Genomic DNA, 23,015 nt, shown 5'->3' with positions numbered 1-23,015 from the left:
GAAGTATTCGTTTAGCCGCTAGCCAGTGTTCTTGAGTATGATTTATATTAAATTGACTTAGGGCGGTATTCATAGTCCGTTCTTATATTCAAGATCGTCTTAAGCACGAACTTATATTCGCTCTCTTTGTCAGACACAATCTATGTGTGACGAAGAGAGCGAATATAAGTCCGTGCTTAAGCAATCTTAAATATAAGAACGGACTATGAATACCGGCCTTAAATAAGATATCGCAAAGCTAATGTCTGGTCTAGTTACGCTTAAGTATAGTAAAGATCCTATGAGCTGTTGGTAAAGCACTTCATCTTTAACAATTTCTCCTTTTACAGTAGATAATTTGACATTGGACTCTAGAGGAGTTCCAACAAGATTGCATTCTAACATTCCAAATTTTGTCAACAACGAAATTATATATTGCTTTTGACTTATTTTTATTTCGTTTTTCTCTCTATTGCGCTCAATTTTTATGCCTAGTGCATGAGTAATCGGACCTAGATCTTTAATATTAAAATTACTTTTCAAAGATGCTTTTAGTAGTTTTACCGCATTAACATCATTGTAGAATATGAAGAAATCATCTACATAGAGTGCTATAATAACTATAGAATCATTGTTTCCTTTCTTTACAAATACGCATGATTCATGTTTGCATTGTTTATAGCCTAGTTTAATAAGTATATCTCTAGCTTTACTATTCCAAACACGGGAAGATTGTTTTAATCCATAAATTGCTTTCTTTAAAAGATAAACTTTATTTTCTTCTCCAGGTTTAATAAAATTTTTAGGTTGAGTCATGTAAATTTTTTCTTTTAGATTACCGTGTAAAAAAGCTGACTGAACATCTAAATGATCTGCTTCTAAATCTAATTGAGCAGTGAGAGCAATTAATATTCTAACGGAACTATGTTTAACTACGGGGAAAAAAGTTTCTGTAAAATCAATCCCGTATTTTTGGGTAAATCCTTTGGCCACTAATCTAGCTCTATACCGTATAACATCACCATCGGCATTGTGCTTTACTTTAAAAACCCATTTGTTTTTTATGATATTTACACCGGTAGGTTTGTGTATAAGCCATACATTATTTTCTTGAAATGAATTAATCTCGGCTTGCATTGCCTTTTTCCATTCTAAATTGTCATCACTTGAGAGAGCTTTATTTACGGTTAGTGGCTCAAGGGTTTTACAAGTAGTGTAATACATTACGTGATCTAGATAGTTTTTGGGTCTGCGTTCTCGCAGAGGATATCTGCGTTGATGCTGCTCATCCTCAGCTTCATCTTTTTCCAGAGATTGATATACATCCTCCTCTGAAGATTGATGTGCATCTTCTTCCTCGTTCTGATTTTGAAGGTATTGGACGTCACTCCCTGCATCTGACTCCGCATCTTTTTCTTCTTCTTTTGAGAAAAATAAAATTTGTTGCGATTGATCTTCAAATTGATCATTTCTTGATAAATTTCCTCCTGCTTTATTCTTGAGAAATACAACATCTCTTGATTTAGTTATATTGTGAGTCACGGGGTCAAATAGTCTGTATGCTTTACTGTCCTCACAATATCCCACAAAGATGTACTTTTTGCTCTTGGGATCCAGCTTTAATCTTTTCTCATCCGGTATGTGAGCGTAGGCTTCGCATCCAAATACTCTTAGATGCTTTAAATTGATACATTTATTTTTCCAGACTTGTTGTGGTACTGTCCCAGAAAGTTTTCTCGTAGGAGAACGATTTATCAGGTAAATCGCTGTATTCGCTACTTCTGCCCACATCCTTGGATCACTGCGTGAATCTTGCAGCATGGATCTGACCTTGTCCATTATGGTTCGATTGTATCGTTCTGCAAGGCCGTTCTGAGGGCTGTATGGTACTGTAAATTGATGTTTAATACCCTTTTCTTTAAGAAAATTTGTTAGTGTATTATTGCAATATTCAGTCCCATTGTCAGACTGAATTACTTTGACTTTGGTATCACATACATTTTCTACCATCGCTATAAATTCCTGAACGATCGTTTTAACTTGGCTCTTATTTTTAAGGAAATATACAAATATTTTTCTTGAATGGTCATCAATAAATGTTAACATATATCGCTTACCACTCCACGATTCCGTAGGCATAGAACCACATAAGTAGGTGTGAATTAGATCCAATTTGTTTGCTGCCAACTGCTTATTTTCGTTTTCTGAAAATGGTTTCCTTGAATGTTTGCCTTTAAGACATTGTATACATGGGGATCGATTAAATGTAAATTTGCTAGTGAACTTTATCCCTGTATCAACATTTTTCTTAAGCTGGTTTAAACTTCCATAGTTTAGATGACCTAGTCTTCTATGCCAAAGCTGTTCTGATGCTATACTGATATTTGCAGTTTCAGTTTTATTGAATGCATTAATATTTGTGGTATCATTAGCAACGTCAAGTCTATATATTCCTCCGATTTCAGAACCTATTATTTGTATTTTACCTTGAACTAAATAGTCGTCATCATCGTAGATTTTACATCCGCCAGAGTCAAAAGTAATTATATAACCCTTTTTTACTGTCTCGCTTACTGACAATAAATTGACAGATAAGTTAGGAACATGCATTACATTGTGAATAGTTTTATCACAATTGCCAGATTGACTTTTTATTTTTATAGCTATATCATCAATGCCTTTGCTGTATAATTTTTCATTATTTGCAACTGTTACCTCCATATTTGCATCAATCTGCTCAGAATAATTTGACATTTGTTTTTTAATTGAACTCATATTCTTTGAGCAACAAGAGTCAATGTACCAGCTAGTCGGGTCACTTCTGCTATAATGAGCGCTGAGAGCTGAAAATAGTCCCTTTTCGCTAGTTTTCTTCTCCAATAATTCTTTGGAATCTTTTTTGGAATTAGCCTCTTGAATGCGTTTCGGTTTTAAACAGTCTCTTGTGTGATGTCCGACGATGCGACAGTTGAAACACCATGGCTTCTTTGGTTTGGATTTATCCTTAGCCGTTTTCTTTTTCGAATTGGAATACAAAGCAACTTGTTTTGCTTCTTGTTTCCATTTGGTGTCTTGCAACAATTTTGTCTTAACTAAATCACTCGTAATTGCTGCAGCCGAATGCTCGAGAGCCATACACATAGGTTGACACTCTTCAGTAAGTCCTTGCAGCAATACTGCACCGAGGAATTCATCGTCCACAGGCTTGTCCATTGCACGAAGTTTCTCCGAAATAGACATAACCTCATTGAGGTATGCCTCCATAGTAGAGAAACCTTGCAATCTTACTGAGCATAAACTGCGAAGCAATCCTAGTCGTCGATTAAGACCTTTGTCTTCGAAGGCCTTTTTGAGGGTGTCCCATGCATCTTTTGCCGTTTCACATGTCATGAGATACGAGAAACAACATTGTTCCACCATAAGATTTATTTTAGATAGGGCTTTTTCATCTCGTCGAGCCTTCTCTTGTGCAGATGTATTATCACCTTCTTAGTAGCCAATAATGGCGCATCATAAATTATCGTGTCGCAAGTAATTTTTCATCTAAAATTTTTAATTTATGTAATTGTCTCGTCCTTTAAGTTTTTGAAAACTTACTGTAACATTGGATGCAGATTCCGTCATATTGCCGTTCAAAATCGTACTTCTTTAGCAGAATAATTTGTAAATAAAAAGGTTTTCATCCAGTGCAATTATGCGTCACTCTTGTCGGTCACTGTAACGTCCCGCTAATTTTCATATATATATATTAACCAATTAATTACAAAAATTTTTCGAAAAAATCTTAAAGGAAGATTTAAGCACGTAAAATTCTTGTAAAGTAATATGATCACTGTTAAACTCATCATTTATTCTTTCTATGACTTATTATATTAAATTCATTAGGGCATATTCAGTTAAATATTTAAAAATAATACTCGTTCAGAGGAGGTACGCTCTCGAAAGGAAAACGCTTATTTGCAATAGGCATAAAACCTTAAAACTTATCAAAGAAAATTAAAGGAGATTTATATAAAGAACAATCGGTAACAATGTATCAAACAGTCGATAAATCAATAAGAAGAAGACATTGATATAAAGTATATCGATAAAAGGTAATACTTGACTAATGACAACAGTTAAATTGCTTAGGAATTTACTTGGTAGCAGTAGTCAAGTTACAAGTGAATATTCACCAGTGGCGAGAAACACTGGCAGATATTTGCTATAAAAAGGTAGCTGTGGATATCAATCGGTGGCGAGAAACGCTGAAAGATATTTACAAGCCAGTGGCGAGAAACGCTGGCAAGTTACCTATTGACGGGTGTGTGGCAGGCATTCGAAATCTATCAATGAGTAACAGGCATTGATAAGACCGGATATCAATCGGTGGCGAGAAACACTGAAAAGTATTTGGTTCCAAAAGTTGAGTATCAATCAGTGGCGAGAAACGCCGACAGGTACTTACATATTGGGCCCGAGGCCTCTATAGTTAAATTGAGAAGTAGCTAAGGACGGAAATAATAAAAGTAAAAATGAGAAGTAGCTAAGAACGGAAATAATAAAAGTAAAAATGAGAAGTAGCTAAAGACGGAAATAATAATTAAAAAGAGAAAGTAAAGCTAAGGAAGATAAAGTGGAGATGACACATGAACCCACTCCACTTGAATGCCACTAAGGCAGGAAATATAATATAAAAATCGTCAGGAGATATCAAGAACTGACGCATCAACACATTCCATTCGTACGCTGCCAGAAGAAACATACGATATCCGAGACAGCGATATGAGGAGGAAGATGATTAAGAGGCGACGCATAGGCGACAGCCTCACTCCACTCACCTACCGCCAAAGGCGAATCATAAGTAAAACATCAGAAAAGATACGAAGAGGAAAGTTATTAGAAGATGACGTAGGAGGCGACATGATGGCGACACGATGGCAACTCATCGTCCCACTCCACTCACTTATCGTCAAGGATAGGATTGTATTACAAGAGATAAAGATAAGACGAGGAAAGTTATTAGGAGATAAACTTATCAGCGAGATAAGGATAAGACGAGGAAAGTTATTAGAAGATAAATTTATCAGAGCTGATAAAGATAATAGTAAGAGGATAAGATATGACAGGGAAAGTACCGAGGAAGATTAGAACATGCAGTCATCGGAGGCGGTGCAAGTGCCCCTATCAGTGACCCGCGAGATAACAATTGCCTATGTAACTAATATCGAGATAAGACGATGGAGCCCCTTCCAACGTTCTCCATCCGCTCATTGGAGAATCTCAACGAGGACGTAGGCGGAGATACTCCCATCACTAAACCTATAATCCAATCATTATGAACCAAGCGTAACCTAACCTAACCCCTCCACTGAACGAGTGGGCAAAAGCCCATATATACGCGTGCTCCGACGCATTGCGTGCAGTGCTAGGTAGATTTTCAGACAAAAAACTAGTAACTCGTGAATTTGTAGCAGTATTAAGGCAGTATTAAGTTACAGTCAGTTAATAGTTGGCAGTCAGTACGTGACAGAATTTCAAAAGTCAGTGCTCGTGAATTAGTTGTGAACTATGTGTTCAAATATATAGTACGGAAGGGTACTAAAAAATCAATTTTGAGGAAGGAAAAGAGAACGTAAGTCATACAAAGAATCAATTAATTAAAGAAGTAAAGTTTAAACAAAATACATTGAAACGAAACAGATTTAAGGCATAACCAAAGGAAATTGAAAAAGATTTAAGAATACGATTGAAGGAAACAGTAAATCATATTACTATTTTTGCATTTTGTTAATATTATTAATAATTATATTATTAACATTATTATAATTGCATTGATATTTTATATTATACGATATATATACTCATATGTACTCATTCTTTATTTACATATAAACCATTATTCAATAAATATTTTATAATTATTCATGAGCATAGATGTATAAAATCTATGTTGTGTTTGCTACACTTATTTGTATTAATATATATATTATAATTGTTTCAATAAAATTATTATTTGTTTAAATAATAAGAATAAGAATATTACTTTTAATAATTTTATGATCTTTGTGATTGAAGATCGACATCGAGTCAGTGCGCGATTATTTTATTAAAAATTCTTTTGCTATCGTGAATAGAGATTACAGTTACCGGTCAATTTGTCAATTTCTCTATCCATCCTACTATAGTACAGTCCGTGTCAAAAGTTTTCGTGACCATAGAGTACAGTCAGTGTCAAAATTTTCCAATCATCCAATACTTGCCTGACATTTCACGAATTCCTTTTACTTTCCGTTGGAAGTAAGCACGTGTTTAGAGAACCTGTTGTGCGGTCAGCCGCACACAGCCTATCAAGACACAGATCTGTGGTATCTAGTGCGGTCAGCCGCACATTTATTAACGGATCATATCGACCAACATCATCCTTTGATAATCCACTCCCATGCCTAAATCCAAGACACGACGAAGTGGAATTAAATACCGCGCGCGTAAAGCATTAAGAGAGTACCGTATTGCTCTTGCTAATATATGTTGTATTGAGAATCTCGGGGTTGATCGTTTGTACAATTTTGAATACGAATCGTTGTTTAAATCAAGCCCTTATTCTATCAAGTCTATACAACGAGACCAGAACAAATAACGTGAAGGACCGTCCGCGTTAAAGGTCTTACTTAATTAAAAAATACTTTTAGTTTATTTTTACTCAACATTCATATACTCACATATACATACATATATGTAACTTACATAATATTCTTACAATCAGATACTGTCATAAGACACAGAGACAAGAAATTATAATTCTTTACTACTGAATTTATTTAACTGTAATTATAATTCTCTTAGAGAATTTCTTCGAGGAAGGAATTTTATCGCCACTCAAGGCAAATATAATACTAAGCCTTATTTAAAGGAAAATAAACAATCAACATTAAGGTAAGACAAAGATATTATTCTATATAATTAAGGCACTAGATATGTAGGTATTCTTATCCGCCATTTTGGTTCCTACTAGATGGAGAATTATAGCGTATATAGTATAGCTTAGTATAATATGGCGTACGCCATACTGCTATACTAAGCTATACTAAGCTATACTATATACGCTATAATTCTCCATCTAGTAGGAACCAAAATGGCGGATAAGAATACCTACGTATCTAGTGCCTTAATATAATCCCACACAGCACAAGGAACTCCCGGGAAACTCCCGGGGAGCTCATAAAATTTTTTGTAAGCTTAAATTAACCTTCAAAAGAACTTGCATGGAGCTTTCTGGGAGCTCCTATGTCCGCTTTTAAGAGCTCACTGGAAGCTTTATTTAAGCTCAAAGGAAGCTCAAAAATTATGTTTTAAGAGCTTCCAGCGAGCTTTAAAGTAGTTCCCGGGCAACTTCCAAATAATAATTATAAATAATAATAACAATTATTATTATTAAGAATTATAAATATTATAAGAATAATGAATAAATTTCCAATAAATTTTTATTACAATATAAATTTATTTTTATTACAAAAATTTATAACATAAAATATAAGGAACATTTTGAACAACATTTTGAAACATCGCATTTTAATGATAATAAATTATAATAATAAAAAAAATAAATCAATACATATATATATATTGCTTGTTTCATGAAAGAGAGAGAGAGAGAGAGAGAGAGAGAGAGAGAGAGAGAGAGAGAGAGAGAGAGAGAGAGAGAGAGAGAGAGTTAATAAATTGCACATTATGTGGATTCAGTTCTTTTCTTGAGACGTAACAGCCGTGGATCCCACATGGATGATATGTTTTCTTTTCCATCTATCACCAGCATGGTGAAACCATACCATAATTTTTTTTTGTATCTCATTCTTCGTCGTATTGGGATATTCTTTTAGAACCGTCTCTGTAAAATTATATTTCTTGAGACGTAACAGCCGTGGATCCCACATGGATGATGTTTTCTTTTCCATCTATCACCAGCATGGTGAAACCATACCATAATTTTTTTTTGTATCTCATTCTTCGTCGTATTGGGATATTCTTTTAGAACCGTCTCTGTAAAATTATATTTCTTGAGACGTAACAGCCGTGGATCCCACATGGATGATATGTTTTCTTTTTCATCTATCACCAGCATGGTGAAACCATACCATAATTTTTTTTTGTATCTCATTCTTCGTCGTATTGGGATATTCTTTTAGAACCGTCTCTGTAAAATTATAATATATCATTCTTTAATGAAATATATACACAATAATGAGAATATATATGCATAACACATGTATAGATAAATTATATACCAATGAGAATTTTTGCCATTCTCATCCCTTGGAAGGCAAATGTATTTCGTTACCAATAACATCTTCTTCATCTACATCCATATTAATATTGTCGTCTATATCTATATTATCTTCTATCTCATCCATTCTTTCTTGTGAAGAACAACTTGTACATGTTTCTCCAATACTCTCAGGCCGGCGTCACATAGAACCCGTAATCCGTAATCCGCACCGAAAGTCCGCAAAAGTTACTAGGGATTGCGTCCGTAACGTTACGTGTGTTTTATCTCCTTGTGTCCCATGGAGCCGTAATTCCATGAAATTTCCGTAAAAGTTACTAAAAGTTACTAGTTATTACTAGTAATGCTTTTTTTAATTTTATTTATTTAACTAAATTTGACGATTTAATTAAAATTTTTGTTAAAATTATAATATATTCTGTAGTTTTCTTATGAATAAAATACAAATAAACAATTATAATTTGTTAAATAAAAAATAGTAATACCGTTACGTGTGTATTTACGGCTCCATGGGACACAAGGAGAAAAAACATACGTAACGTTACGGACGCAATCCCTAGTAACTTTTGCGGACTTCCGGTGCGGATTACGGATTACGGGTTCTATGTGACGCCAGCCTCAGGTCGGCGTCACATAGAACCCGTAATCCGTAATCCGCACCGGAAGTCCGCAAAAGTTACTAGGGATTGCGTCCGTAACGTTACGTGTGTTTTATCTCCTTGTGTCCCATGGAGCCGTAATTCCATGAAATTTCCGTAAAAGTTACTAAAAGTTACTAGTTATTACTAGTAATCCTTTTTTTAATTTTATTTATTTAACTAAATTTGACAATTTAATTAAAATTTTTGTTAAAATTATAATAATTCTGTAGTTTTCTTATGAATAAAATACAAATAAACAATTATAATCTGTTAAATAAAAAATAGTAATACCGTTACGTGTGTATTTACGGCTCCATGGGACACAAGGAGAAAAAACACACGTAACGTTACGGACGCAATCCCTAGTAACTTTTGCGGACTTCCGGTGCGGATTACGGATTACGGGTTCTATGTCACGCCGGCCTCATTCTCAGATTCCGCGATTAATTCGTTTTCGACACTACGGCTTTCAACATTTATGTCATTATTTGTAACGTCAACCTCAGATACCGAAGCAGCATTATTAACATGTACAACTACGGCTGCAAGTCGTCTACGTTGCTGTCTCTCAGACAATTGTAAAACAGGTTTACGTTCGTCCATTGCTTTAATGCTACAATGTTGCTTTGAAAAAAATATATTTCAATACATCAATTATTGCATAAAAAGACCTTGCACCGATATCTTTCATTTTTTTGCAATATATAAAGCTTTCTAACCTTAAAAAACTAACCTAAAACTAACAAATGATGAAAATATTATAGTTATAGTACTCACCTTTTGAAAATCCCTGCCAAAATCCTTGTACCTCTTGCACGTCTTGCCTCACGCAGATTTCACACACAGGTAAATATATAATTTAGAAATAATTTATGATGAATTATCGAATATCTAACACGTCCTTACGGCTCGTGGGATTGCGAAATGGCGGCGGCGAGCAGTGTTACTAGACAGGACGTCTTCTTTCGCGTATGCGCAACGCATACAATTAATTCCAGCGGCGCAATATTTAACACATTGGGTTGCATATTATACAATTCAATATGTCAAAAAATGCTGAATAAAGTTAAATAGTCAAATTGAAACAAAATTTTTATTCTATAAAAATCTTACAGGTATTCCAGCTCAACAAAATAAGCTGCCTAAGAGTTTATTTTATCGAATTTTATAAGCTCTTCCGGAGCTCAGCAAAATAAGCTCCCTAGGTGCTTACTCCCAGGAAGCTTAAGGATATAAACTTCCGGGAAGCTTATTTTGTCGAATTTTGTAAGCTCCCCCGGAGCTCAGCAAAATAAACTCCCTGAGTGCTTTATCGGAGCATTGTGCTGTGTGGGATATATCTTTTGTTATTTCTCTTTTCATTATCCAAATATTAAAAAATGATGATTTTTCCCTTAGATGTCTCACCGATTGTTTATAAATGAAAGACATCGCCCGTCCATCGAACTATTCCCGCGTTATAAATTAGATATCAAAGATCTATTTATCCAAAGATTCATATATTGTGTCAGATTATATTACTTTCAAGACCGCGATAGAGAATCAAATAAAATTTGTTATGATTGCTTGGCTTGGTTGTCAAATGACAACAGATAAGACTTAAGATTGAAATTAAGGCATAAGCTAATATTTAGTATCGACCTAGATAGATTAGCGTGTAAATACAGGTGTTCCATTTGTAACGATACTATGAGTTATATCAGACAAATACGGAGTGTTACCTGTGTAAAAGCTTGTTTAACCAATACACCAGGAATAAAGGAGATTCGCAATTAAGAATAACATATGAAGAACTAAGAGAACATCCAATTTTGGTAACTAGATATAACAACCGGACCATATCAATGTCCGATAATTATAGCGACTCCTATTTAAAACTCGAATCTCTTAGGAATAGCATTAGGATGCTAATATAAGTAAATAGTGTTTCCACATTTGTGTATTAAATTAAGTCTATTATGTTCATATACCTACCATTAGGACAAGGAACAAATAAATGATTTAAATACAATCAAAACCAAAGAATTAGTTTATTACTTCATTTTACGTAGAAAATACTCACATATCCTGAGAAAACCAACTGCGACGTCCAAACTCGAGACGGCAGCTCCGCGGTTTCCAGCGACCACCTGTGGAGCATACCATGCTAAAAAACTGGTGACAGCGGCCTATCCGCGAGTGAAGATATCCACATTAATGGTCCTCAGGAAACAGGTAACCATCGTTAAACGACAAGGGCCTCTCGTTCCAGAGGATAGACGATAACGCGTTGGTACGAACCACCCGGAACATGCCAACGGCGGACGTGTAACGTTCGTAACGAAAGTGTCACCAACATAACATATAAAGTAGTGGCAGCGGTGGGATTTGCCTTCCAGAATCTCCTAAAAATTAATAAATACCTACCGTAAAAGTTGCGACGTGACATCACACGCTCTGGGCCCATAACCTGTAGGAACCCTTAGTAATAAGAAAGTTAGGAATAAGTTTCAGATAGACTTTATTCAGCGTCACTCTTGTAACAAACGTTTAGACACCATAAAATAAATAAGGATTAACGTAGAAAACATAAGAGAACATAGACTATATAAATCATAGTAGAAAGACGGTGCTAACAAGGAAAGGGACCCAAGTGTCCCCCTCCGATTTTGACGAGCTTTAAATATGTTGTAAAGTAGCTCAAAATAAGAGACACGTATTTTTTTTTATGTACTTTCTCGCACGTTTAGGGTTGAAACAACCCCTACAAGCTAAAACGGTTTTTTTGGTTTTGACTGAATATCGTCAAAACTGTAAGAGATATCAAAAAATGTTTCGAATAAAAGTGGCATGGTCTTTTATGAGCTTTATAACCGCGTAGCTCGATTTTTAAAAAATTTTATATTTTTTAATTTACCCTCACCCCTTCTTATTATTTTTACAAATTTCAAAATTTTTGTTATGACAAAAGTTGTAGCATTTTTTACGCTAAATACAACCATATATGATTTTATTATATTTTGAAATCGCATTTTTCAGAAATGAGCTGTCAATGTCGCACTATATGCGTCGCGCTGCGATATATGCATATATATGCATAACGCATTGTTTGTGCCGCTTGTGTAATCGATGTTTGTCGTGCATGTGTAATTGATAAGACAAATAAAATTAGAAATAAAGATTAGCATGTTATGAAACATTCGGAAAAATGTTCTGATCAAAGAACAAAGTTCACTAAAGTTGTTGCCAAAACATCCCCTCTATTTTACACTTTTATAGTCGCATTTCGAGTGCATTTATAGCGCAGCGCGTTGTCATATCCCGTCAGTGCATATTACGCTTTAAAGTTGTGCGCTTGTTAGTGATTACGAAAAAACAATATATAAAACAGCATAAAAAAAAGAACAGCAAATTCACTATAAAGTAAGTATTACTTTTTTGTACACAAATAAGGAGAAATATTTAATTGTTATATTTTTCAGAATGGTTCAATTAAATCCATTTAACGTAATAATGTTAGTATACGTAACTTTTTTGGCCCTTAATCTATCAACAAGTCCGATAACATCTGAAGAACGAGAAATGGCACATAAAATAGAATCTATGCTGAAAGAAATGCGCGATGAGAGATACAAAATGGAAGTAGAAGAATCTTTAGATTATGAAAACGATAACGATATTCCAACAGCAGAGCAATTCGAACTAGGAGATAAAGAGGAAGAAGGTGAGCTATGGATGCAAATCCTAAAGTTATATGTACTACAGATGGACGTATTCCGTATGAATATAAAAAAAATGCAGTCGAATTTTGGAAAAGCAGTACAACAAGGCCAAGAACATTAGAAGGAGTAAAACAAAGATTTCGGAAAGTATATTCATTACGTCAATTACTACGATGGGAAATTCAAGTGAATCAAGGTGGCAGTAGATTCGAAAAATTAAAACAAATTTCGGAATATACATTAAATAATTTTCATACAGCTCTTAAAAATAGAATTATTGTTCACGACGCTGATTTAGCTCGATGGGCTATTCGGGCACAGGAAAATTTAAATGTACCAGAATTTACAGCTTCATCGCGATGGATACAAAAATTTAAAATAATACATAATATTGTATCTTGTAAAATAACAAAATTTATAAGAAAAACATCTATATTGTCTAACGTTGATTTTGAAGAAAAATGTAACACATTTATTAAAAACGTTAAATATCAAATAATAGAATATGAAGTTGAAAATATTTACAACAGTGATCAAAGTGGATTCCAATTAGAACTTCATGCCGGTCGTACATTGGCATATAAAAGAACAAAAAAGATTGAATCTGCAGTACAATCCGTATCGGCAACTACGCATAGCTATACTATACAACCTACTGTTTCAGCCGATGGTAGATTATTATCGCCTTTTTTTATTGTACTGAAAGAAGTTAGTGGAACATTTGGTCCCAGAGTGCAAGAAACAATGTTTAAGGCACCTAATATTTTTGTTACGGCTTCGAAATCCGGAAAATTAACAGCGCATCATTTTAAAATTTGGTTGCAAGACGTACTTTTTCCAAATGTAGGTCCAAAATCTGTTTTACTACTAGATTCATGGACTAAACTTTGGTCATTGTCCAAATATTATTCAAGAATCTAAACCAGAATCCACAGAAGATATTATTTTGTTGACTATACCAGCTGGAACAACAGGAAAAATACAACCATTGGATGTATATGGTTTTCGTTTGTGGAAGAATTTTATTAGACACTTTTCTGATACTGTAATGCTTTTAAGTCTGGAAGTCAATCTGCATGCAAGAAACACCATTTTAAAATTACAGTCATTGACTCAATTTTCATCGCCAAGATTCAGAAATTTATTGAAATACGCATGGTATAAAAGCGGGTACGTAATAAATAAGCCCGAAGAATGCGAAACACCAGTGGAATTTTGTTTCCATAAACAGTCAAAACCAACATGCGATATTTGTGGCGCACCTGCAATAATTACTTGCGCATGGTGCAAAAAGTCACTTTGTATAAATCACTTTTTTCACGAACATCACCTTTGTGATACGTTTGTTCCATAAATTCATCTGTTTTTAATATATGTTAATATATGTATTATATTCAATATATGTAGTATGTTATTGTTGAAGGTAAAGTTGTAATTGTTTCGACATATATTATTATAAAAGAAATAAAATAATAAACAAACAAATGTTTCTAGTTATGATTAATAGAAAAACTTGAAATTAATTGGATTTTTTTGCATTACCATTGAAAAACAATAAATTGCATTTTAATTGTAAGATTTTTATTTATTTATTTCTCTTTCGATATAATCCACTCTTAAAAAAGGCATGAAAAATCGATACTCGAATGTATCAAAAGTATTGTTGACGCTTATCCGCGACGCTGATTGGTTATCTCGATTATTCTGACAGTTTGATAGTTTAAGAGCAAAGATTATTTTGACGGTTATTTAAAATTTTAAAAATTTTATTAAAATATTTAGATTTCATAATTATTAAATTATTATAATAAGTGCACGGGCGCAGCGCGCGCTTGTATTGTTCTAGTATAACTATAAAAGTGTAATATAGAGGAGATGCCTTGGCAACAACTTTAGTGAACTTTGTTCTTTGATCAGAACATTTTTCCGAATACTTCATAACATGCTAATCTTTATTTCTAATTTTACTCATCTTATCAATTACACATGCGCGACAAACATCGATTACACAAGCGGCACAAACGATGCGTTATGCATATATCAAGAGACACGGTAGTGTCTCGCGCCAAGTTCACGCGCAGCGCAAGACCGACCGTGTATCTTTACGCGAGCACATGAGCTGATAGGAGTCGAGATTTTCATATCTCAATAATGCGTGGACCGATCGAATTTATAATAGGCTCAATCGATAGAGCACATGCGATTTACATAATAAAAGTATCTTTACTTTTTTTGTACATGCTTTCTAAAAAAATATATTAATTGCCAAAGTTTGCCAAAGTCGAAATATGCCGAAATCTATGTAAGTCTTGGTCGTCGTCGTCGTCGTCGTCTGTTCGTCATCCTTCTCTAATATATAAGTTTTTCCTTTGTCAACTAGAAGCATCAAAATGCGACATGGTTGTCCTTTTCTACATCCCGTGAAATGTCGATTCCCGCATAAGAGCGTCTTTTTTCTTTCCTTTCTTTTTCTAAAAGATGTCTGTCCTTTTCCAACATGGCGGCGCTCAGACCTGTGAGCTCGCAGCTTTGATGATACTAATCACATTGATATAATTAATATCGGTCGTAAAATGTATATGTAACGTGTTGTGGAGACGAATAGAGATAGTGTATATCAAAATAATAGTATTCTTTATAAAAAAAATTTTTCTCGTCTTGAAGTGCAGAAGTGTAGCAACACACATGCTGACAACACTCTTAAAGGGAACGTTCACAAGTGTCCCCTCCCGATTTGATTCTCCTTGAAATATGTTGTAAAACATACAATTTGAGAAGACACGTATTTTTTTATAGCGGCCCTAACTCAAATTTAAAGGGTGAAACACCCTTTTGAAAAAAACGAGTTTTTTCTTTGTGTGTAATTATCGCCAAAACCGTAGGAGATATAAAAAAATGTTTCAAGTAGAAGTTGTATGGCTTGTAATGGGCTTTATAACTGTGTAGTTGGATTTTCAAAAATGTAATTTTTTTTAATTTACTTTTACCCCTTGGTATTATTTTTTCGAATTTCAAAATTTTTGTAATGACAAAAGTTGTAGCATTTTTTACGCTGAATTCAACCATATATGATTTTATTATGTTCCGAAATCGCATCTTTCAAAAATAAGTCATCAGTATCATATTATATGCGTCGCGCTGCATGACGCATTGTTTATACCGCACTTGTGTTGCGCAATAGTCGTTAAATAAATATAAAAATGACATGTTATCATATATTTAAGGAAGAAAAGTTAACTAAAATTGTTGCTAAAGCATCCCTTCCACATTACACTCTTATAGATAATCGCTGCATTTCGTATGCAGCGCGTTGTCATATACAAGTTAGCTATCAGCGCATATTACACTTTGAAGTTTTGCTTGCAGTGACCACGGGAAAATAATTTATGAAACGAAAACAGTGAATGAATCAATCTATTCAACATATATCCACCCTGACTCTACTCTCTTGGCCCGACTTGACTGACAATGAATAAAATTCTGTACATACTCTTTTTCAATAATTTTAATATACTGCGATATATTCTACATACTATTACATTCTATTAAATTATTACGATTTTTTTAAACTATGGTATATAAAATCTTAAAATATAAAATGTATATTATAAGTATAATTATAATATATTGCTACAATAAATAAGCTTATATATATATATATAAGCTTATTTATATATATTATAATTATACTTATAATATACATTTTATATACCATAGTTTAAAAAAATCGTAGTAATTTAGTGGAATGTAATAGCATGTAGAATCACAGTATATTAAAATTATTGAAAAAGAGTAAACTGTACAGAATTTTATATTTTATTTCATTCTCAGTCAAGTCGGGCCAAGAAGGTAGAGTCAGGGTAGATATATGTTGAATAGATTGATTCATTCACTGTTTTCGTTTCATAAATTATTTTCCCGTGGTCACTGCAAGCAAAACTTCAAAGTGTAATATGCGCTGATAGCTAACTTGCATATAACAACGCGCTGCGCACGAAATGCAGCGATTATCTATAAGAGTGTAATGTGAAAGAGATGCTTTAGCAACAATTTTAGTTAACTTTTCTTTCTCAAATATATAATAACATGTCATTTTTATATTTGTTTTGCGACTATGCACAACACAAGTGCGGTATAAACGGTCATGCAGCGCGACGCATATAATGTGATACTGATGACTCATTTTTGAAAGATGTGATTTCGAAACATAATAAAATCATATATGGTTGAATTCAGCGTAAAAAATGCTACAACTTTTGTCATTACAAAAATTTTGAAATTCGAAAAAATAATAACAAGGGGTGGGGGTAAATTAAAAAAATTTCATTTTTTGAAAATTTAACTACACAGTTATAAAGTCCATTACAAGCCATACAACTTCTATTTGAAATATTTTTTTATCTCCTACGGTTTTGGCGATAGTTACACACAAAGAAAAAAATCGTTTTTTTCAAAAGGGTGTTTCACCCTGTTGTGCCCTTGGTGATAGGGCACGGGTTCGGGATCTGCCAAGGAGTTAGGCCGGGAATCCGGGAATAATCCTTTGACGTTTTTTCAATAAAAAACAGTCTCCCATATATTTATTGGTTTCTTGTTCTATTACAAATTCCCTTACTTCTAGTTAGTCTAGGTTCCGTCAGGAATCCTTGTCTTAATGTGGTATCACGGAGTCCCAAGTTATTCTTATTCGCTTTTAGCGAATTGTTATAATTCGCGTTCTTCTAGATTTGTGGTCCCAACGGACATACGTCCGTTTCTTGTGACTGATAGTTTTAGACCCGCCGTCGTGATCTCGCGACGGCGATTTTATATATGTGAAACTGCACTTGATTGCAGTTTTAACGATCTAACTTGCTGACGAAATTCGATCGTTCGTCAGCATTGTCGCGTAAAAAGTGAATTAGGTTTTAATTTTCGCTGCGCGATTTATCCGGTGTCTCGCATGAGCCGGAAACTGAATATTAGATATCTTAATCTGATATGCAATAGATATTTTCTTATATTTTATTAATATATATATATTTTATTATTAATAATTGGTTGTGGTTCTTTGGACCCACAACAACCCTTTAAATTTGAGTTAGGGCCGCTATAAAAAAATACGTGTCTTCTCAAATTGTATGTTTTACAACATATTTCAAGGAGAATCAAATCGGGAGGGGACACTTGTGAACGTTCCCTTTAAGAGTGTTGTCAGCATGTGTGTTGCTACACTTCTGCACTTCAAGACGAGAAAAATTTTTTTTATAAAGAATACTATTATTTTGATATACACTATCTCTATTCGTCTCCACAACACGTTACATATACATTTTACGACCGATATTAATTATATCAATGTGATTAGTGTCATCAAAGCTGCAAGCTGACAGGTCTGAGCGCCGCCATGTTGAAAAAGGACAGACATCTTTTAGAAAAAGAAAGGAAAGAAAAAAGACGCTCTTATGCGGGAATTGACATTTCACGGGATGTAGAAAAGGACAACCATGTCGCATTTTGATGCTTCTAGTTGACAAAGGAAAAACTTATATATTAGAGAAGGATGACGAACAGACGACGACGACCAAGACTTACATAGATTTCGGCATTATTCGACTTTGGCAAACTTTGGCAATTAATATATTTTTTTAGAAAGCATGTACAAAAAAAGTAAAGATATTTTTATTATGTAAATCGCATGTGCTCTATCGATTGAGCCTATTATAAATTCGATCGGTCCACGCATTATTGAGATATGAAAATCTCGACTCCTATCAGCTCATGTGCTCGCGTAAAGATACACGGTCGGTCTTGCGCTGCGCGTGAACTTGGCGCGAGACACTACCGTGTCTCTTGATCACGCAAAATCTATTTCACCAGAGACGCTGTCAGCGCGATATATCGCTTAATACCAATTACATCGTCGTCTTCAAGAACCCGCTTGATTGCGCTCAAATTTGCCATCTCGCGCAACAGGTGTACCCCGATGACCCAAAGTTTCTAGAAGAAGCATACTTTGACGCAACCTCACGCCCTTACGAATATTTATTACTCGATCTGAAACAATCGATTCCGGACAAATATCGATTTCGAACAAGCATCTTTCCCGATGCGTTGCATTACATCTACGTACCGTGCAGATCATTCTCCAGCGTATAAAAAGTATGTACTAGGGCTCGCGAGACCATGGTGTAAGAAACAAGGTGTGCTCGTGCGCAGGCATTTTTATTAGCCAATAAAAGAGCGTGACAAGTTTCCGCCATCTTGTAGAATTTAAATGGTATTTGAAGCAAGTTGAACAAGTTTTTGAAAAATGTATATAAATATAAATATTTATTGTAAATATATTTTAACATAAATTAAATGACAAATGTAAGAGGCAATAAATACAAAAAAATATTAATACATTTAAATTACTTAGTAACTGTACAGTTAGTAAATTTTGATATTTTTTTATTATACTTTCTTTTATGGTTTTCGGCCGAAATTTGTTTATTAATAATTCGCACTCTAATATAAGTGCGCGTACGAATTAAACATAATAATACCTCCCGTGGTATTTTAATATTTTTGTTTTTTGGAAATGAAAAATACCTTATACCGGTATTTTTGGTATTTCGTGAATTGTTTTTGCAATTTTTTACCGCACACGACGGCATTTTAAAATATTATTTCTCGAACGTAAATAATAAAAACGCTATAAAGCACTACAAAAACTGCACGTATAACCTCTTTATCGTGGCACTTCGAAACCTGTCGCGTTTCTATTGGTGATTTTCAAGATGGCGGAATCTTGTCACGCTTCCCCTTCCCTTCCCTGCGCAGAACGTGACGAAAATGCATTCGAGGAATGAGCACACCTTGTTTCTTACACCATGCGCGAGACGGCAGTTGCGAGAGACTTTCTCACGATGAAAGAAACGGTAGCAGCGTCAGGCAGTGCAACGAAAACCGCTAGACGTTCGATCGGAAAGAGAAACGTTTGTCTTTTAGAGGCGTTGTGTCATCTGAACAAAAATCAACGCACCTCCTTCCTGCGACCGCGGACGAAAAATTTATTCGCTGTATTTGCGAATGCGTTTTCAACCCACTCAATGGTAACGTAGCGCTCGAACGACGCGAAAAAAATTGTTTGAGCAAATACAAAACGACGCTGCGTCATATCGCGTCAAAACGAGGAAATTGGAAGAATAAAAGAAAGCTATTGGTTCAACGAGGTGGATTCTTATCCTATATTATCGTTTCTCTATTAGAGGTCTTATTTTCGCGAATTATAGACGGATTAAAACACAAGAGAGAAAATAATATCAAGTGTTATGGAAAGGGTGAAAAAAATGGTTTTAATTTCTACGGAAAATCTCGAGAAAATGCAGCGTCAATTACATCAACCGCAGCCGACTACCGACGGCGTACCGCTAGTGGAAAACGCACCGGAAAACAACGAAAGCGCTAATAATAATAATAATAATAATAATAATAATAATAATAATAATAATTCCGTGCAAACACCCGGAACCCCTCTATCCAGACTCGATACGGAGATGAGTCGAATTCGCCCTATCCGAACGACGAAGCCGAGAGATGGAAGATGTACAAAAAGGTTCTTTGGCGATATCTTCACTTTGTACGAGTAGCACGAGGACGACGACATCAAGAGGACGACACGCGTAACACCGAGGAAAAAGAAGAAGAAGAGGAAAAAGACGAAAATGCGATGGACACTCGTAAAGGAGTACCGGTGCACGATCTCACGGGCCCATTCGCTCCGGGTTCTAGTCGTACGAGAAGCCTCCCGAAAGAACACGACATAAGTCTCGAGGTGTTGAAAAGCGTCGAAAGAATAGTGGAAAACGTACCGAAATCTTACCGTGGCGAAACTCGCTTATTGGCAAAACACTTGCTCGATAAAGCATCTTCGACTAGAATTAGTTGGGATGAGCATGGAGTCGTGACTATAGACGGTAACGTCGTAAAAAATTCAAATATTAATGACCTGATAAACGAGGCGATGCGCGATAGAAAAACCATGAAAGCTGCGGGAAGAGTTCAGTTCGCACGATTACTTGAACATTCCCTCCGCACTAGTGAGAAATAAAAAATTATTAACAGCCGGTTCTTCGCGAAATATCGCGAAACTTACCGATCCTGCGGCGAGTTCCACTCCGAAGAGAAACACGGATTCTCCGGCAGCGAGACGCCCAAATGGAGTAAATTGGAATGACGATTCTTGAAAAATTGTACTACGATCCTGCGCATTATGCGGGCTATTCGACTGTCGATAATCTTCGCGCGGCGAATTTATCCTGTAACAATGTCGTGCGATGGCTCAAAGCGCAAGACGCTTACACACTGCATCGTCCATTGCGACGGAAATTTCCACGAATGCATTACAACGTAACGAATATCGACGATCTGTGGGAGGCTGATTTGATCGAACTCCGAAATCTCAAAAGTTACAACGAGGGATATTCGTATTTACTCGTGATTATCGATATACTTAGTAAATACGTCTGGGTAGAACCATTGGGGTGCGTTCCGTATGCCGGAGTGTTTGTCCAGACGAAGTGTGACGTCACACACCGAGATTGTCTCGTGAAACGGAACGATTCTTGGAATGTTTATGCGCTTGTGCATACGACATATTTCTTGCTTTGCGGTTGTATATTTTAATATAAAAAACATGGAATACGTGCTTGTAACTGAGCCGAACGGAAATGTCATCACGGATCCATCAGGAAATATTCTGGTTCAATAAAAACCTGGTAAGTACTCTTTTACTTGTATATTATGCAAATATATATTTTTATAGGTTATATGTAAAAATATTTTTGTTCATTATTCGCACAAAAATTTTGAGGATGCCTATAAATATTTAAAATTTCAATATTGTTTTATTACAGGGAATACATTAATGTTTATTAGCTCTTCCGAAGCTACTACATTATTTTCAAACGCTGGAATTGAAACTCAAATTGAGATCTCCAGACCTGACCTTATTACAGATAGTGAACAAGAAAATAATAATACTACAAGCAGAACTTCTTGGAATCGAAAAGAGATTATAGAGCTAATAGGCTTATATAAGTCCCATGAACATTTATTTAAAAGCACGACAATAAAAAATGATAAAGTATGGGATATGATAGCTCAACAGTTACCAATGCACACAACTGAGAAAATAAAAAACAAATTTAAGTATTTAAAACAAAAATATATGGAAAAAAAAGATAACATGGGTCAAAAGAGCAGTGGCGCAGGTACGATTAAATTCAATTATTTCTTTGAAATGGATGAAATATTTAGTCAGGATCCTGACGTGCAGCCAGTGTCAACTGCATCTTCTTCACGAGGGATTCAACGTGCTTCGAAGACGTCATCGGTTGAAACTGAAGAAAATTTAGTGACGAATTCCAGTGACGATGAAGAGATTACAAAAATAAAAAATGAAAAGCCGAAGAAAAAAAAAGTGAATTAGCAAAACATCTAAGTACATACGAACAAAATTTTAAACAAAGAGAGACTAAGAAAGAAAAACGTCATGATGAGTTACTAGCTCGACAAGATGCAGCTCTAAAAATTTTAGAAAATATTGCAAATTCATTTGCAAACTTATCAAATATGAAAAGTTAATTATTCCGATAAGGTTAATATTATATTTTCTTTTGTTTTGTTATTTTTAAAAATTGCTAATGACATTTTGTTTTAAGCGATTACAGTAATCAAACTTAAAAGGTATAAAATATTTTTTGTTTTTAATATGAGATTCTTAATCAGTTTATAGTTCTATTACTTCCTAAGGGTCATAAATTTATGACATGTATTGCAAGCTAGATCACTAAAATAATGGAAATTGTTATACCAAAGAAATGAAATATTTAACATCTTTTTACAACAGCTTAAGTTTTTTGTTATATATTGAATTATAAAACAGAAGTATATCGAAAACATTGTTCCAGAGCTGTCATATATGTAGTACAAAGAAATCTAAATTATGTAATTTTTTAAAAGTGCAATTATCACTCTTATGGAGCCAAAGTTGTGGCAACTCTGGAATAGAATTTTTGATCGAGCTTTGTTATTTTTATTTTATTTTCTTTTTCTGTTGTAAAAAGTAAGACTGAAATTTATATGATACTACTTTTATTACCTATAAGTATTGCGAAGAAACTTAACATATTACATTTCGAATATAATTAACATTAAAGTAGCTTGTAAGTAAAATTATTTGAGTTGAGATAATTTGTGTTGAAGTAGCTTTTAAGGAAAACTAATTATATTTATTACATATTACATAGTTTTTCAATGTAATTTTTTTACAATGAATAAAGTTTTTAAATAAAACTATATTTTTGAAAAAGATTGAAAATACAGAATAATAAATTGTAAATGTAAAAAGTGACATCGTTAGATTGGATATAAAATGAAACCAATAATTCATGAAATTTGTAACTT

The 23,015-nt window shown here is 34.4% G+C and overlaps 1 long non-coding RNA gene and 1 pseudogene across 2 annotated transcripts; one reads left to right on the top strand and one right to left on the bottom strand.

Moving 5' to 3' along the window:
• Nucleotides 1-3,181: 3,181 nt before the first annotated feature.
• Nucleotides 3,182-14,069, top strand: LOC105672763 (uncharacterized; annotated as a pseudogene).
• On the bottom strand, nt 7,440-9,921 carry LOC136997070 (uncharacterized). Of its 2 annotated transcripts, XR_010887884.1 has the most exons (4): nt 9,661-9,921; nt 9,307-9,507; nt 8,244-8,411; nt 7,440-8,152 (listed from the first exon to the last, which is right to left on the bottom strand). It is a non-coding gene; the product is annotated as an uncharacterized lncRNA (long non-coding RNA). The 2 variants fall into 2 exon arrangements; XR_010887883.1 differs by having other exon boundaries at nt 9,307-9,921.
• Nucleotides 14,070-23,015: the final 8,946 nt, after the last annotated feature.

This window comes from Linepithema humile, chromosome 1, assembly GCF_040581485.1.
Source record: "Linepithema humile isolate Giens D197 chromosome 1, Lhum_UNIL_v1.0, whole genome shotgun sequence".
Classification (NCBI taxonomy): Eukaryota; Metazoa; Arthropoda; class Insecta; order Hymenoptera; family Formicidae; genus Linepithema; species Linepithema humile.
Note: the sequence above shows the minus strand (reverse complement) of the source record. Positions and strands in the feature narration are given on the sequence as shown.